Here is a 17,511-nt window from a genome sequence, read left to right as displayed (position 1 = left end):
GCTGCTGTTCTTCATTATCATAGTCCTGATTTCAGTAGGTGCTCGGTGAGCAGTTGGGTAAAGGTCAAGGATAGGCAGAATGCAAGGAAATGAAAGCAAGTAAGGTTGTCCCACTTCTCCACGCAGTTTAACCACGAAGTGAGGAGGGCAATAGAGGGCTGGCAGGGATGGGTAGCTAAGCGCTTTTGAAACCAAAGATTTGAGCTGGTCTAAGAGCTCCCAGGAAGGTTCTTTGGGGACTGAGTGCTATCAGAATTCAGGCTTCAAAGGACATGAGATTGACGTCGGTAGTGAGCCCCAACACAGGAATAGCTCTGCCCACAGGTGACTAGGACGCAGGGTGTTTTCATTCTTACCAACAGTACCAGTCCTGTGCCATGTTTGATGAGAAGAAACAGTCAGAATCCCCTGTCCTATGTCAGTGAGTGTTGTTAATACCAAGCATAAGTCCTTTTATGATTCCCTGAGATGTTCTCTCAAAGTCAAAAGATGTTCTTTCCCCCAGGGCAGAGCTCAGGCTCCATGCTTACAGGAGTTGTTGCAGGAACTATAGCAAACTGGGTGGAAAACACTTTGCACCAGGGAGTTGGAAGGCAACTTTTGTTAATGCCAGCAGGCTGATGTGGGATTGCTCCCCAAAAACATCAGCGCTGGCTTAAAGTAAAACAGCAACTTACATATTTTTTTAAACAGGAAATACAGAGCCAATAACAGATTAGTCTATAATTGGCTACATATATTTAGTCATATGTTGTCAGGCAGAAGTGTCCAGGACAGGTTTAATTGGAGGGAGCCATTTATCATGAGGCAAGTCAGGGTCCCAGGCAAGCAAGCAAGATTCAGTATGACCTTGACAGGGCTAGTGTGCCCCTTGAAGTAGACTAGCAAACCAGAATATTTGTGTAAGCTATTGTGCAGCTACTCAGATAGAGCTGAGTCTATTATCTCTGAGCTGCAGCTGTGTAGTCAAGGCCAGCTGAGTCTGATGGCCTAATTATGAAGCTATAGTTTTAAAATTTTCCCTCGAAAGTATGGGAACTGCTAGTAAAACATTAACTAAGAAGAGAGCTTCAGAACCCTCTGAGATGAAAATCTTGTAGCCTTGGTCACTGGGCACTCTGAATCCAATTCTGAGGAACAAATTCTCTATGCTGCTGCCATCCTGGAACATGATGCAAGCCACCACCATTATGGAACATGTGCTCTGTGGCTTTCCCCTCCAAGGAAAGTCTTTCACTTTTGCACCTTTGAGGCTGCAAAGGATGGAAACTTGCTGTTTCTTGTGATCCCTCTGGCCATTTTTTATATTGTCCTGTCCCTTCTCAGCAGTTGAGATCTCCTCAGCTCTATCTTTGCAATCCATGGCCTTACTGGAGCTTCCTTTCTGGCCAGACTCAAAACATTTTAAATCATCCTGTTGGACTCTTTACTCTTGCTTCTCAAAATAAATCTGGCTAAAAGCCTCCAACAATAGCCATGCTTCAGCCTCAACAGTTGATTGCCTTGAAATTTCTTCTACCAGATTAATTAGGCTACCCTAATAGCCTCAGGCCCATTCTCTGGACGTGAGCAAATATAGAAAAACTTTCTGCCAAGTCATAACACATCATCTGAAGTCCAGTAGCCAGTACAGTCAAACTTCTTCCCAGCAGAAACCTCTTGAGCTTTGTCTTTACTGATTTTCTGGTCTTCTGAGCTCTGACAAGAATCTCCCATACAGAACAATCGAAAGTGGTCTAGTGCTACTCTTTCAGGTGACATCTCCAAACCTTTCCAAACTCTTCCCACAAGCCATTTCCGAAGGCTCTTGAACCACATGGTCAGGTATAGTCACAGCAGTGGCCTCACTCCTGATACTAATTTCTGTGTTGGTTATTTTTCTCTTTGCTCAGACAAAATACCCAAGGCCCAAAATTAAGGAGGGAAAGGTTTATTTAGCTCACAGTTTGTAGAGGTTTTGGTCCATAATCAGTTGGCTCCAAGGCAGGGTGACATGGTAGAGAGGCAACAGTTCATGACAGCAGAAGACAGTAAAAGCAACAAGAATAAAAAGGGAGAGAACAAGCCTCTTTTCCTCCCTTGTATTGTATGTAGGCTACCTGTCCTCTGGTGGGTATAGCACTCACACCATCTCTGTGCCTTCCTCTTGCACAGGCTCAGGATGTTTACCAAGTGAGGACCTGGCCCCCTGCTGAGTGACTTAGACCTTCTAAATTTCTCAAGTTGACACAATGAATACATCCTAGAGCTGTACATACTGGGATATAGAACTGCTGACAAGTTGACACAGTGTATCAACCATTACAAACAATAATTAAGAAAAGAACCTCAGGAAACTCTGAGATTAAAGAGAAAGAACTTGTAGCAGTTCACTTTGAAATGCCTTAGTGAGGTAGAGAAATGAGAGTGCCCACTTTGCCCAACAGGCAGAGAAACAAGGGGAGTGTCATACACCAGGCACCATGCCCTGCATCCCTGATTACAGTAGGAGATTAAAGACAGGAGAGGGGTGGGGCCCCTAGAGTGAGATGCATGCACAGAGGTGGTAATTATTAAGATTCCAGCTGCTGGCCTGGGGTCATTATGAGGCATGGACAACCCTCAAGACTAAGGAGTGCCAGCTTGAAAGGAAGCTGAAATGGATGGGCAGCTTTCTCATCTGAACAGTTGGAGTGACATCCAAGCAGCTCTCACCACGATATAGGAGAATTTCCTGAACAAGGAAAAGGAGGCTCAAATACAATCTATTATTTTATTGATATGTTATAGTTGTTTTGACCTGTAGAAGTAAAAAATTGAGCTAAATAATACTAAATAGCTTAAATAGCCCAGTTGTAGAAACTTTATAGGAAAAAAGTCCCGCATTTCTCCAAAACTCTATCTGATGTCAGGATACTCATTTCTCTTTTGGCAATATCATAATTTGGGTAGCTCCCTAGAAGCAGATCTCAGTCCAGAGACAAGGAGTCCTGTGAAGTGACTTACTTGGAAGTGTTCCCAGGAATGACCTGTAGGGGCAAGGAGGTGAGAACTTGGAAAGGGCAGGGGGCCCAGCTAGGATGAGGTGTCAAGCAAAATCCCACAGAAACTGACTCTGGCCTACTCTCTTGTGAACTCTGGTAACAGGCCCAGTCCCACCTGGGACTTGCCCTCACAGTGGGTAGATGGTGGGAGTTTTATGTGATGGATCTATTAGTTACTGTTTGAGGGAACTGAGGGTGTGCTGGGCACTGCTAACGCATTTAGTGACTTGCATGCTAACGCATTTACTATATTAACGTATGGAAAACATAGGGAACAGTGCCATACATACAAGACCAGTATTCTACTCATCACCTCCTCCATCCCTTTTTCCTCCCACTTCTCTGAATGTACAGTAAAATGTCACATCTCCATTGCTAGGATCTTGCCCTCAGTATTATGTTCCATATTATAAGTTCACATTCTCTCTCTTCTCCACTATGAATCCCTGTTCTGAGCCTCCTTTGAGAGTTAGGCTAGAGCTTCCATCAGAATCTAGAAGTGCCTGGCAGGGGCTGATTAATAGCAGTCTGTCATTTGCTCATTGGTTAGATATGTAATTGAAATTACCCCTAGATGTACTCTCATAGCTTCTCTTGTGCATTACTAAATTATAGTGATAAATTAATGTGGCCAAGTATTTTATTCTTTCCCTGGAGAAGTAGTTCAAGCAGACATGATCTCCTTGGTCGTATCTTGCTAGGGATGAAACCTTGTCAGAATCAGCACCAATCTCAGAATTCAGATTTCCCCTAGTCAACAGATGCTTCAAAAATAGAAAGTTCTGAAAACTAGAAATTATTTACAGATGTCTTCCAAGAGAATTGTAGTATAATTTAAAGGAAGGGGATTGATCTTTGAGCAGGATATGTATACATTCCTGTGAGGAAGCTGGCCCAGTTGTATCGAAGAACATTCTTACATGTATAATAGGGAATTTAGAAAGTTACTCTTCATTGTGGTGTGAGAATGGATTGTCTAGATGTCAAGTACCATTAATTTTCTTAATAAAAAATGGAGGAAGAAAAGAGGAAAAGAAGGCACCATAAACAATTGCTCATATAAAAGATCAGAGGTCAGGATGTTTCCATATGCTTCCTCTTCCTTTTATTTTACAAGACAAGATTCTTATTCCCTAGACTGTATAGAGAAGCCATAAAATCATATACTTTCAGAGCTGAAAGAAGATCCTTTAGTAGTTGCCACTGCATTTAACAGATGAAGAAGTGGATGCCATCCTGAGTGGTAAGACATGTGGCCAAGATCTAAGCCCACATGAAGTCAGGGAAGAGGCTTAAACACGTGTGTATAGCCCTCTAGTCAGTCTGCCTGCCACATGTCCTCTCCACCTGGCCTTCAAGCTTGCACTCTGTTACACTGGTTGCTTTTCTTTTGTGAAGCACTTCAGTCTCTTCTTCCTTTGGCCAGTTGTTCCTTCCAGCTGGATGAATGTGGCCCCCGCTGTTCAGATCACAGCCTCACAGCCTCCTTGCTGCAGTTTCCCTCCCACCTGCACTGCACACCACCCACTCTCTACATCACATTTCCCTAGTTTAAGTTCTGGGGTTATCTGTTTTTCTTGGCACTTTATCTGTTTACCGCCTACATGTCCTTGTGGAGTGTCAGCTAAGAGCCAGCATACTATAAGCATGTTCACTGGTGCATGCCTTTAACCTCAGCACTCTGGGAGGCTGAAGCAAGAGTATCTTAAATTTGAGCCCAAACTGGGCAGCTCAGTGACTTAGTGAGACCTGGTGTAAAAAAATTGAATAAAAGAAAGAAAGAGAGAGGGCTGATGATGTAGTTCAGTTTGAAGACCCTAGGTTCAGTCCCAGTACCACACACAAAGTGCTTGGCAACAGACATGTCATTAAGTGAACAGAGGAAGAGAAGGAAGATTATGGTCTACATTGGCAGGTAAGACTGCACTAGAAAGAATCAGAATCGTGGATTAGGTCAGTGCTATTTGGTAGACATACAGCACAAGCCATATAGGTAATTTTAAATTTTCTCATACCTACATTCAAAAAAGTGCAAAGAATACAGTGAAATAAATTTAGATAACTCATTCTTTTTAACCCAGTGTATTCAATATGTAATCAGTATAAAAATGATTAGTGAGTTATTTCACTTTGTTTTCTTTTCAGACTAGGCCTTTGAAATATCATGTAAAGGGCTGGCGATTTAGCTTAGCGGCACAGCACTTGCCTGGCAAGCGCGAGATTCTGAGTTCAATTCCCCTTACCAGGAAAAAAAACAAAAAAACAAAAGAATAAAAAAATAATTTTTTTTTAAAAGAAAAAGGGCTGGGGGGATTTAGCTCAGCAGCACAGCGCCTGCCTGGCAAGTGCAAGGTCGTGAGTTCGATTCCCGGTACCGGGGAAAAAAAACAAAACAAAACAAAGAAACAAACAAAAAACAAAAAAAAAAGAAATATCATGTCAAATTAGCACTTATAGCCCATCTCAATTTAGACTCTAAGTCTTTGTCAGAAATATTTGATTATATTTAGACTTCATAAACTCACTGTTGGAAAAGTGGATTTATGTTCTTGAATTTTTTCTTATAGTTGAATTATGAGTTTCTTAAATTTAAGTTGGTTAAAAAAAGTGAAGTATAAAATTGAGTTCCTCAGTCATGCTAGCAGCATTTCAACTGCACAGCGCAACAATGGTCAGCAGTCTGTCAGTTGCATCAACTTACTGGTTTTGAGGTTCCTTAGCTCCCCTGCTCTGATCAGCCTGTGGGACAGAGCCTGGCATGTGGAGCCCACAGAGGCAGGACACCTGGGCCATTAGCCGGGAGTAAATGGCTGCACCTCTAGCCCATCAACTTCTTGGCCATCATGTTATGAGTGGAGTTGGAGAATCCTTTTATGATCCTGAGAGCTAAGATGTTTGACTCTGATGTGTTCTGGAAAAGTGGGGAGGGTTAAGTTCTCACCATGCCTACAGAGATTGCGGAGTATAAGGCTGAACAGAATACACAATACTCACAGGCAGACATCCCTGCAAGCTCCACCCAGGGCTTAGCAAACAGAATCACACAGAACAGAGGCCCTGCCTCCCCAGACAGCCCTCTCCTCTTACCTCTCCTACCCACCCACTCTTCCACCCAGGCTGTGAGATCCTGTCTACACAGGAAGGCTGGCTTGCTGAGATGACTCCCAAGGCCTGAGCAAAAGAAGTACATTCTTGAAACAGAGCTTGAAACCCCCACCCCTTCAGAAGACCCCTGAATACCATCTCAAACTGGATACCATGCTGTGAGCTGATCCCACCAGCAGCTCCAGAACAATTGTTTCATGATGTATGTGTCCTTTGAGAGAAGAACAAGGGTCAGGACTATGTTCTGAACCAAAAAAAAAAAGGCTACGTTCTGAAACGTCAGATGTCACAGGCTTCTGTCATGGCTCTAAGTTAATTACCAAGTGACAGCTTCTCTGCTAAGGCCATTAGCAGTAACTATAATTGAGATGTCTACAGGACAGATGCTCAGATAGCCAAGAGGTCTGACAATAGAAGCAGAAGTTTGTCAAGGGGAAATTTACTGCATTAAAACCTTCAGTTACAATAATGTGCAGGTAGAACCCTTTCCCAGGTGACCAAGCTCTTAAGAAAGGAAGATGGCCCTACTTTAAATCCCTCTCTATAACCCCTGGGTGGCACCAGGCCATTTGGTATCTTTACATTTTCCTTACCTTTCAACACGCTCTTAAAAAGAGCCTACTGTGTGCCCAGCGTTATGCTCAGAATGAAAAGACATGAGCTCTACTTCTGAGAGTGTGGAGAGAGAGGCTTCCAGGATCCCTTTATCATACAGAGCACTGGATGCATGTGTGGTTCTGTAGGACACTTTCAGGATACACACATATTTGCTGTGTAGAAGCTCATAGTATAATCATGAAAAAAAGGTACAAAATATGGAAAGATAGTATGTTTTATGATATAATAAGCCACATGACTGTCTGTCTTGTCTAAATACCTGACACAATACGTAACACCCACAATTTAGGGAAGAAAAGCTTTATTTGGTTCACAGTTTGTAGAGGTTTCAAGCAGGGTGGCATGACAGGAAGCAGAGGGAGGGATGAGGGAGGGGGGAGGGAGATATAGACCCTTCCAGGCCACACCCCCAGTGACCCACCCCTCTGTCCAGGCTTCACCTCCTCCTAAAATCACACTTAGCTGTGAAGTCATCAGGGGAGAATCACTAATATGAGTCCACTGATGAGTATCCCACTCCCATGATCCAAGCACCTCGCACAAGCCCCATCTATGATTGCATGGGGCTTTGGGGGGGACATCCAAATCTAAGCCATAATATCATAGGTCAAACTATATTCTTAAACCTAATTTACCTTGTAATAAAGACAACATTTTGATGAACTTTATGATTCCTCTATGTATGTTTTAATTGGATCCAGACTTAGAGAAAGGTAAGGATCCTTCCCAACAATCAACATGACAACCAAAGGAAACTGACAATAACAAGGTTTTTGTACTTTATAAAGTTACTTCCCAGCCTGTATGCTGTTGACAACTCTTAACAACACAGGTGATAGGCACCATTTTAAGACATGTTGTTATTAATTTGGTTCCTCATACTGGATCACAGTCACCCATACCATACATACTTTTCTAATGAAAATACATACTTTAGCATAACAGTAGCCAGCTGTGCATCTCAGGAAGCAATCTTTATGTTCATCCACCTTATATGCTGAACAGCAAGGTGTATGTGTGTGTGTCAGAGTGTAAATGGGTGAGTTTTACTTACATTTTGCACTGTTGTTACAGTTTTGCATATTTATAATTCATTTTATTAAATATTTTCTTTTGCATTTTCTTGTGGAATTAGCCCAGTTCAGTACAATGTCTCATGAAAATCCACTTTTACAATTTTGGGAAGAGGCTAAAAGTGAGTCATCAGGTGACCTGGCTACCGATGATGACTTGGATCATGTAAGCCAAAGAGGTTAGCAAGATATGGTAGGTAGAGATCTGACAGAGGAGTAGAGAATGAAGACTAATGCTAAAACTAGGTCAGGAAATGTTATGAGGTTCTTGCCAGGGTGAAACCTATTGGACAGAATACCAACACTGAGTCAATGTGGGAAATTGTTTGTAACAGATGATATACTACAAGATGTTTTGAAATACACTAATAATGAAATACAAGAAAACATTTATGCATCAATGTTAATACTCAAAGCTGAACTAAAAGCCTTCTTAGCAGGACTTTATCATTCTAATCATCAGTGTCTAAAGGATTTATGGATAAGTGGCATTGAGATTTTTAGAACAGTAATGACACTCAAGATTTGGTTTCCTTCAAAATTGCCTATGTTTTGATGACAAAAAGACCCACCAAGAAAGAAAAAATCCAACAATTTGGCCGCTACTGACTCATTTATTGAAAGCTTTGTTTCAAAATGTAAAGCAGTTTATATACAGTCCAAATACATGATAATTGACAAACAACTTGCATCATTTCATGTTTGTGGAAGCTTTCAGTAATATATGCCAAATAAACTTCCAAATATGGTATAAAAATACATGCTGTGGTAGACGCGAAGACATTTTACATCTTGAATTTGGAAATTTATCCTGGAATTCAACCACCAGGTCTTTATTTGTGCAGTAATAAACCATATGACTTTGTGAACAGACTTGCTGCACGTATTCCAAAAAGTAACCCAAATGTTACATTTGACAGTTGGTGCACTAGTTACCCATTGATGTTACATTTGCTAAATGAACACCCGTTGACCAACACAGGAACTATTGCAAGAGCAAAGCTGAGATTCCTGAAAAATGTTGCAAGTTCGCAACAGAGAAATATATGTACATCTTTGGATTTCAGGAAGACATAACATTGGCCTCCTATATGGCAAAATAAAACAAAGTAATATTGATACTGTCAATGTTAGACCATGATGATAAATTCAATATTGAGGCTGGGCATGGTGGTGTATGCCTGTAATTCCAGCACTTAGGAGGCTGAAGCAGGATGATCCTGTAAATTCAAGGTCATCCTGTGCTCCAAAGTGAGTTCCAGGCTAGCCTGGACTACATGATGGCTAAGAGAAACAAAGGAATATTGATACTGTCAACATCACACCCTGTTGATAAGATTGATAGTGAGGCTGAGTAGGGAGGCTGAGGCAGAAGGATGCTATAAATTCAAAGTCAGCCTGTGCTACATAGTAAGTTCAAGACTAACCTGGACTACATAGATCCTGTCTGCAAACAAAGAGTGATAGTGACTCTTCAACACAAACAGAGCCAGAAATGATCACATTTTACAACAAAACAAAATTCGAGTAGATGTCATTGGTGAATTATGCAGCAACTATGATGTTACTCAAAATACAAATCACTGATCATGTTTTACTCAATCCTAATATGTGAGCCATAAATTGTATCATAGTTTACAAAGAAAGTAACACGCACAAAATATGACAGAGAAATTTTCTTAGAGGTTTGGGGCTGGAAATGATAAATGAGCAATTACAACAAAGGGAGAATAGTATGTATCTGCCCAAGAAGCTCTGCAAAAGAATTCTGGAGCAGACTGGTGAACAGACAATTGAAACATCACAAGAACCTCCTGAGAACACAGGGGGACCAGCAAGATGTCAAGTATGTCCTACCAGAAAGACAGGAAAACAAAACATGTAGGCAGTGTTAGTGATCTTGTGTGTGGAACATGCTGTTGTCATGTGTGAAAACTGCCTTAGGTGTGATAATTGAAGTAAGGATTATTTTCCTGGTAGAGTTTTATTTGTATTTTCACTGTAGTTCACATAGCAGTTCATTTCTGCTGCTACTTTTTAGAATTAGTAAGCAGAACAGTTGATGTAGAAAATGTTGATGTTCATTCTAAGCATCCAGTATATATTTGATATTTTATTGATATTTAATGTTTCTGCTAAGTGGACATTGTATTAACTGTAATAGGAAACTCCTGACAAAAGAGGAAGATGAGAGAGATGGCAGGTGTGATCTGCCAAATAGGAAAGCAAAGCTAAGCACAAGTGCTGTCAGTGTGAGCAAGATTTGTGTGTGGAACATGCTGTTGTCACGTATTAAGACTGCCTTAGGTGTGATAACTGAAGCAAAGATTATTTCCATGGTAGAGTTTCCTTTATATCTTCATTGTAGTTCAAATAAGAATTTATTTTTGCTGTTATTTTTTAGATCTTGTAAGCAGGTAAACAGTTGATGTTGAAAATGTTGGTGTTTATTCTGAATATTCATTACATATTAAAAATTTAATATTTTATTTCCTGTTAGGTATACATTGTTTAATATAATAAAACTCATAAAATTAAAATTAATAATTCATCAGTAGAAATATCTTTAAAAAATAGATCTGGGCATTACATACCCCCATAATGTACCTTTTCAAAAATTTGCCATGATGCCTTTGGGGCCACAGAAATGCAAACCCCTCCAATACCACATCTCATCCCCAGGATCCTAGAGCCAGGAAGTTGGGCCCAAGTCTTCTTACCGTAAGTTCAGGGCTTTCCCCAACTCCTACAGCGTCCTGTGTATCACCCACATCACAGCTCTTACACCTGGAAGATTTCACGACCCCTCAAAACACTTGTGCCCTCACTTTCTGAATCTTGGAGCTTTTGCAGCTTTAGCCAGTACACTCCTACAGTCTCCACTTCTAGCGTGCCTTGTCTTGTTTTAGTAGCTTTAGTCGTTGCTGTTTTTTGTCCCACCCCCAATCTGTTTGAAGAAATAAAACAAACAGTAACAGGATAGAGTTATTGGCTCTCAAGTCAGATGTTGGCTGGATATTATTTGGAAAAGCAGTGCTGCAACCCAGAGGCATAGGGCCACTCCTTTTACAAACTGAAGAGTCTGTAGTTCATTTAGCTTTGTTATTTTTTTGGTTAGTAAGCTCTGGTGGTGCCATCCTTATGGCTATATTTTTAGAAGTCTTAGATTATTATAGCAACTGTGAAAAAGAATGAGAAAAGAAATTTGGCTCCCAACACAACATGCATTTAATTCAATATTAAATTTGTCTTCCTCCAGCCGTCAAAGAGGCTGTATCTACTCCTGCTCCTGACTGAAGGCTCCTCCACTTGCGTGATTGCTGAAGGGGCTGCCAGATGAACAGAGATGATTTGGGTTGCTGTTGGGCCTCCTCTTGATCCAGCTTATTCTGAGTATCCACTGGGCCTGGGAGAGTTGAGTGGAGAAGGCCACAAAGGAAGCATGTGTAACTGCCATCTCATTCTCTGTGTCGAGTGAAATGTCAACAGTTTATGTTGATGCTGATATGCTAGTCACAGAACTAGCCTCATTCAAGATGATGTGATGAGACAGCAATAGGGCAACTTCACTGTGTGTCAAGGAGTGACAAGGAAGTGAGGAAGTATAACCATGGCAAACCACTGGGGCACATCAGCACAGTGAAGAATACAAAGTATTAGTCCTTCAACTGTTTCTGTCATGCTATGGTTAATTAGAGAAAAGCTTTTGAAGAGGTTGCAAAAAAATAAGCTAGAGTGGGTACCACTCTAAGTAGGAAGGATGTAAACTGATGTTTCACTGCCACCCCTGGGTCCTACAATAATGATCCCTTCTCACATGCCCCTCGACTGTCTCTGAGGTCCTTGCTAGGGTAAAAGTACAGTGTATTTAAGGACCACTCCAGACGTCTGCCTTGGTTTCTCCATTGGGCACTCTAATTCTCCATGAACATTGGAACTGTATGTAAGTTGACTTCAGGATTGCCTGCTGAGCCCCTGCCAACATCCTCCCTAAGGGAACTGAATTCTGTTTTCGTAAGTTCTCAAGCACTTGAAGTGTGCCTTCACAGGCTGCTCACCAGAACTACAACAGAGAAGCAGACTTGTGCTTGAAGCTTTGTGTTTTGCCTAAGCTCAGACTTTACAGCTGAACTCTTCCCAGATTAAAGCTTAATATTTCAGGCCCCTTTAGATATCAGGAGTTGAACTTTCCAAGTTATCAACAGTTACATTATCGGCAGCCACGTTAACTTCCTCCAGTCCTACACCTGCACTTTCTTGGCTCTTCTTTCTCATTGTCCTGTGTTCATTGCTGAAGGGTCACCATGCCCTACTCCAAGCCCACCCAACATAGCTCACATTTTCCAAGGCATTTACAGTACTTCAAGAGAAAAAAGGTACAAAATATGGCCACAGGACTGGTGAAACATCTGTTTTGGGCCTTGTTGTTTTGTTTTGTTTTGTTCATCCAGGAGAAGGATGATATGGTCCAATGAAGAAAAAGGAGAACATTTTTTTTAAAAGTCATATTCAAGGAGTCTAGGGTCCCAAGGTAAATAATTAAGAACTACAGAAAGGGAGAATAAGGAATCAGAAAAGGGGTCATGGTTGGATCCATAGTTGTTATGAAGAGATCAGGAAATTAGGTCAAGGAGGTAGAAGGCTAGCAGGGGAGACGAGAGAAAGAGGAAGAAAAAGAAAAGAAAATTAAGAGTTCAGAGAACAGGGAATATTTTGAGCACCGTCAGTTCCACAGTTAGACATCATAACAATGTGGATACTTTGAATGCTTTCTTTTTTATTTGCTACTTGATACAATTTCTGTAATATAGCAGAAGTCCTCAAAAGTCCATTATAGAGTTGTCTGAAAAATCTCAGTGGTTTGGCAGTTGATGATTTGCAAGTATCTCACAAAATCCCATTGATTGATTACTGAGGCTGTCTCAGCCAACTTCATAAGGGGACTGATGGGGTGAATTTCAGCAGGAGACCAAGTAAGGATATCAAAGGCAAAGATGTCTGAAGAAATGAAAGATAATAAAAAGCCTAAAGTGAATGAAATGAACATGAGACTACTACCATTTGAATACCAAAGTTTGTTACATTTGCTGAGTCTAAAAGTCAGTGATGAATCTGCTCACTGTACTAAACTATTTTTACCAGAGAAAAGAGGGGATCAAGGAAGCAGCCAGACCTTAGCGATGGGTCTTCACGTTCAACAGAAATTGTGACAGGAGAGACATTGGATATTGAATTTTCACTTGTAGCCAAGGCTGCACAGATACCATGTAGGATAACCCTGATCATCTTATTTTCCCAACTGATGACATTTCACCTGAGCATGAACCTGGCCTCATAAGTTTAAATTAACTTTTCTAGTGAATAAATTTTCTTTAAAGGAATAAAGAACTTTTAAGCTCTTTGAATAATATAGTGACTTAAGTGATTATCATACATACAGTAAAAATTTTTAGTAAGAAATGGAATTTTAGCTTATGAAAAATATAGTAATTATATTTTTTATTGTATAAAAACCCCAAATTTATAACAAAATAAGAGGATAACAGTAGTTAATACTTTACATTATCTTCAGAATAGTTATTCAGAATATAAAACAAACCAAAACAATTCTTACCAAAAATAAAAAGATAATAACACAAAACATTCTTGATTAGTGAATTAAAATAAAGTAGTAGTATAAATAAAACAAATTAATACATATATTGAATTAGCTGTGAGCCAGTGGAATATATAATTTGGGAAAGTATTGAACTTCTCCCTCATTTCTATTTATCTCTCTTCTGTTTTGCGCTCTCTCTGTCTCCCTCCATATGTGTGTGTGTTTCTCATTTAAGAGAAAGCACACAATATTTGAGCTTATGTGTCTGACTTATTTTACTTAACATTATGTTTTCAAAGTACATCTGTTTACCTACAAATGCCTTGTTTATCTTTCTTTATGGCAGTATAGAACTCCATTGCATAGAAATGCTGCATTTCCCTTATCCATTCATCTGTTGAGGGACATTTACAGTATGCTGTTTTCAAGATCTACCTGTTACAAATTATGCTGCTGTAAACATGGGTATGCATATGTCCCTGTAATGTCAGTATTTTGACTCCTTGGGGAAGATACCCAGAAGGGGAATAGCAGGGTCAAATGAAATTTCTATTTTTAATTTTTGGAGGCATGTCCATGCAGATTTCCATAGTGGTTGTACTAGTTCACATTCTTACCAGTAATGTAGAAGAGTTCCTTTTAAGTTCTTTATATATTTTTAATGTTTGTCCCCTATCTGTGAGATGGCTGGCAAATTTTGTTCTGATTCTGTAGATTGTTTCTTCTGTCCATTGCCTGTTTCCTTTGCGGTACAGAAGCTTTGTAATTAGATATGATCATGTTTGTCGAGTCTCATTATTTCTTGTGTCACTGTGATTCTGTTCAGAAAGTCTTCACCTATGTCTTCAAGCATTGTACCTATTTTAGCTTCCAGCAGATTACGTGTTTCTGTTTTAACATTTAAATCTTTGATCCATTTTGATTTTAGTTTACTATTTGGTGAGATATATAGGGTCTAGGCTGAATTTTTCTGTGTGTAGATACCGAATTTTCCAAGCATCATTTATTAAAGCAGTTAACTGTCCTCCAGTTTATGTATTTGGCTCCTTTTTCAAAGATAAATAGCTGTGGGTGCCTGGTGGTATTTCTGCTTCTTTTATTCTGCTCCACTGATCTACATGTCTTTTTGTGCCAGTACCATTCTGTTTTAATCACTATAGCTTTATAATAGACCTTCAAGTCTGGGCTTACTATGCAGCCCACTTTGCTTTTGTTACCCAGGATTGCTTTTGCTATTCTGGGACTCTTCTGATTCTATATAAATTTTAGGCTTGTTTTCTCTAGCTCTATGATGAATGATGTTGGTATTTTGATTGGGATTGTATTAAATCTATAAATCAGTTTTGGTAGTATAGTAATACCTCAGTTCATGAACAAATTCAATTCACAAACAATTTGGTTCACAAACAAAAGTGTTCAGCAAAATTTTGCTTCCATTCACAAACTCCACATCAGGTAACAAACACAACCCTGGCTATCTTCCCCACACCAGTACAAACACAGGCATCTTCCTCCAAACTATAAAACAAATTAAGTTCATAAACCAATGTGCCACTGTATAGCCATTTTGATTTTATTCATTCTGCCTTTCTAGGAACAAGTGATATCTTTCCATTTTCTGATTTCCTCCTCAATTTCCTTTTATGCAGTGATGTGACTTTCATTGTACAAGTCTGCATTGGGTGACAAACATAACTATGGCCATGTTCCCCACACAAACACAAATAAAGCCATCTTCCCCCAAATTGTAAAACAAATTGAGTTCCTAAACTGAAGTACTACTGTATTTAATTTTTTAATGCTTTGTGAATGGCATTGTTTTCTTAATTGCTTTTTCAGTGAGTTCTTTTAGTGTATAGAAATGCTATTTTTGTGTGTGTTTATTTTGTATACTGCTACACTGCTGAAGTTGGTTATGGATTCTAGGAGTCTTTTGGTGGAGTTTTTTGAGTCTTATCATCTACATATAATGGTGTTTTGACTTTATCCTATCCTGTACAGATCTTTCTCTCACTTGATTGATCTGGCTAATGTTTCAAGGACTATGTTGAACAGGAATAATGCAATAGACATCCTTGTCTTGTTTCTGATTTTAGAGGAAAGGCTTTCAGGTTTTTCCCATTTAATATGATGTTGAGAATAGGTTTGTCATAAATTACTTTTATTGTATTGAGATAAAAACCTTCTATACTTATTTTCTTCTGAATTTTTATGATGAATGCATGTTAGATTTTATCAGAGGTCTTTTCTGCATCTGTTGTGATTTTTGTCCTTGCTTTTGTTTATATGGTGAATTACATTGATTTATGTATGTTGAACCATCTTTGCATCCCTGAGATGAAGCCTGCCTCATCATGATGTATGATCTTTTTGATGATTTATTGCAGTCTGTTAACTAATATCTTGTTAAGGATTTCTGAGTCTATGTTCATTAGAGAAACTGGCCAATAGTTCTCTTTTTTGGTTGGATCTTTGTCTGGTCTGGGGATCATGATGTTAGCTTCCAAGAGTGATTTTGGAAGTATTCCTTCTCTCTCAGTTTCATCAAGTAAATTTGAAGAGTGTTGATATTAGATCTTCCCTGAACTTTTTGTAGAATTCAGTTGTGAATCCATCAGGTCCTGGGCTTTCGTTAGTTGTTTGTTTATTTGTTTGTTTTACTACTTTAATTTCACTGCCTCTTATTAGGTTGCTTAAAATTTTTAAGTCTTCTTGGTTCAGTTTTGGCAATTTATATGTATCTAGGAATATTTTCATTTTTTTTAAGTTCTCCAGTTTGTTGGCATATATGTGTTATGGTTTGTGTCTGCATGTCCCCCAGATCCTCATGCAGTCATGGGACAGGCTTTTAGAGTTTATGATTGATCCATGGTCCAATGTTGGAATTATGGATGTGAGTGCTACACCTGCCCTGGGGCGGGTATTTTGCGTATAATGTAAGGGAGGGAAAGAGGCTGCTTGCCACTGCTCCTCCCTTTTACTCTTGGTGCTTTTGCTCTCTTCTGCCTCTATGAACGGTTGCCCTCTGCCATGTGCCACTCTCCCTTGGAGCCAGCGAAGTATGGACTGAAACCTATACCAACTGTGAGCTAAATAAACCTTCCTTCCTTAATTTTGGGTGTCAGGTATTTTGTCCCAGCAACAAGAGAAAAGTAACCAAGACAATATGTTTGGGAAGCAGTCGCTAAAAATTTTGTGAAATTCGGTAATGTCCATGTGATTTTACTTTTTCATTTCTAATTTCATTAATTTGTGCCTTTTCTTTCATTTTTTAGTAAGATTGGCCAAGGGCTTGTCTATTTTATTTATTCTTTCAAAGAACCAGCTCTTTGATTCATTTGTTGGGGTTGGATGGTTGCTTTGATCCGAGGAAGGGTTAATCTCCAATTCATTAATTTATGCTCTGATTTTTATAATGTTCTTCCTTGTATAAGCTCTGAGTTTGGATAATTCGTGTTTCTCTAAGACCTTGATATGTATCATTAGGTTATTTAATTGGGCTTGTTTTTGTTTTTCTGATGTGGACATTCATGGCTATAAACTTCCCTCATAGGACTGCTTTCATTGTGTCCCATAAGTTTTGGTATGTTGCACTGATATTATCACTTAAAACTAAAAACTGCCTTATTTCTTGTTTAATTTCCTCTGTGGTCCATTGATTATTCATAAGCATGTGTTGTTTACCTTTTGTGTGTTTGCATAGGTTCTGTGGGTTTTTTGCTATTGATTTCCAGTTTCACTACACTGTAATTTAATAGTGAGTATAGTAAAAATTTCATTCTTCTGCATTTACATAGGCATACTTTATTAGCTAGTATATGGTCTTCTTTAGAGAAAGTACATATGCAATTGAATGTATATTCTGTTATTGTTGGCTGGAACACTCTGAATATATCTATTAAATCCATTTGTTTGAAGGTTTGGTTCAGGTCTTTGTTGATTTTTTGTTTTGTTGACCTATTTGTGATAGTAAGATATTGAAATCCCCTACTGTTATTCTATGATTGATGTTTATCTGATCTTTTGTATCCACTAGAGTTTGTTTATGAAGTTGGCTGTACTGTGGTTTGGTGTATATGTTTATCATTTTTAT

The 17,511-nt window shown here is 39.3% G+C and overlaps 1 protein-coding gene and 1 long non-coding RNA gene across 10 annotated transcripts in view; one reads left to right on the top strand and one right to left on the bottom strand.

Moving 5' to 3' along the window:
• Tmem108 (transmembrane protein 108) overlaps positions 1-17,511 on the top strand; it is a 326,253-nt gene that overhangs the window by 177,620 nt on the left and 131,122 nt on the right. The window lies entirely within an intron of this gene.
• LOC102030650 overlaps positions 11,707-17,511 on the bottom strand; it is a 28,498-nt gene continuing 22,693 nt past the window's right edge. The window contains exon 4 of the long non-coding RNA XR_264254.2: positions 11,707-12,817. This is a non-coding gene — a long non-coding RNA (uncharacterized LOC102030650). The remainder of the gene's footprint in view (positions 12,818-17,511) is intronic.

This window comes from Chinchilla lanigera, unplaced genomic scaffold (genome assembly GCF_000276665.1).
Source record: "Chinchilla lanigera isolate Chin_1 unplaced genomic scaffold, ChiLan1.0 scaffold00100, whole genome shotgun sequence".
Classification (NCBI taxonomy): Eukaryota; Metazoa; Chordata; class Mammalia; order Rodentia; family Chinchillidae; genus Chinchilla; species Chinchilla lanigera.
Note: the sequence above shows the minus strand (reverse complement) of the source record. Positions and strands in the feature narration are given on the sequence as shown.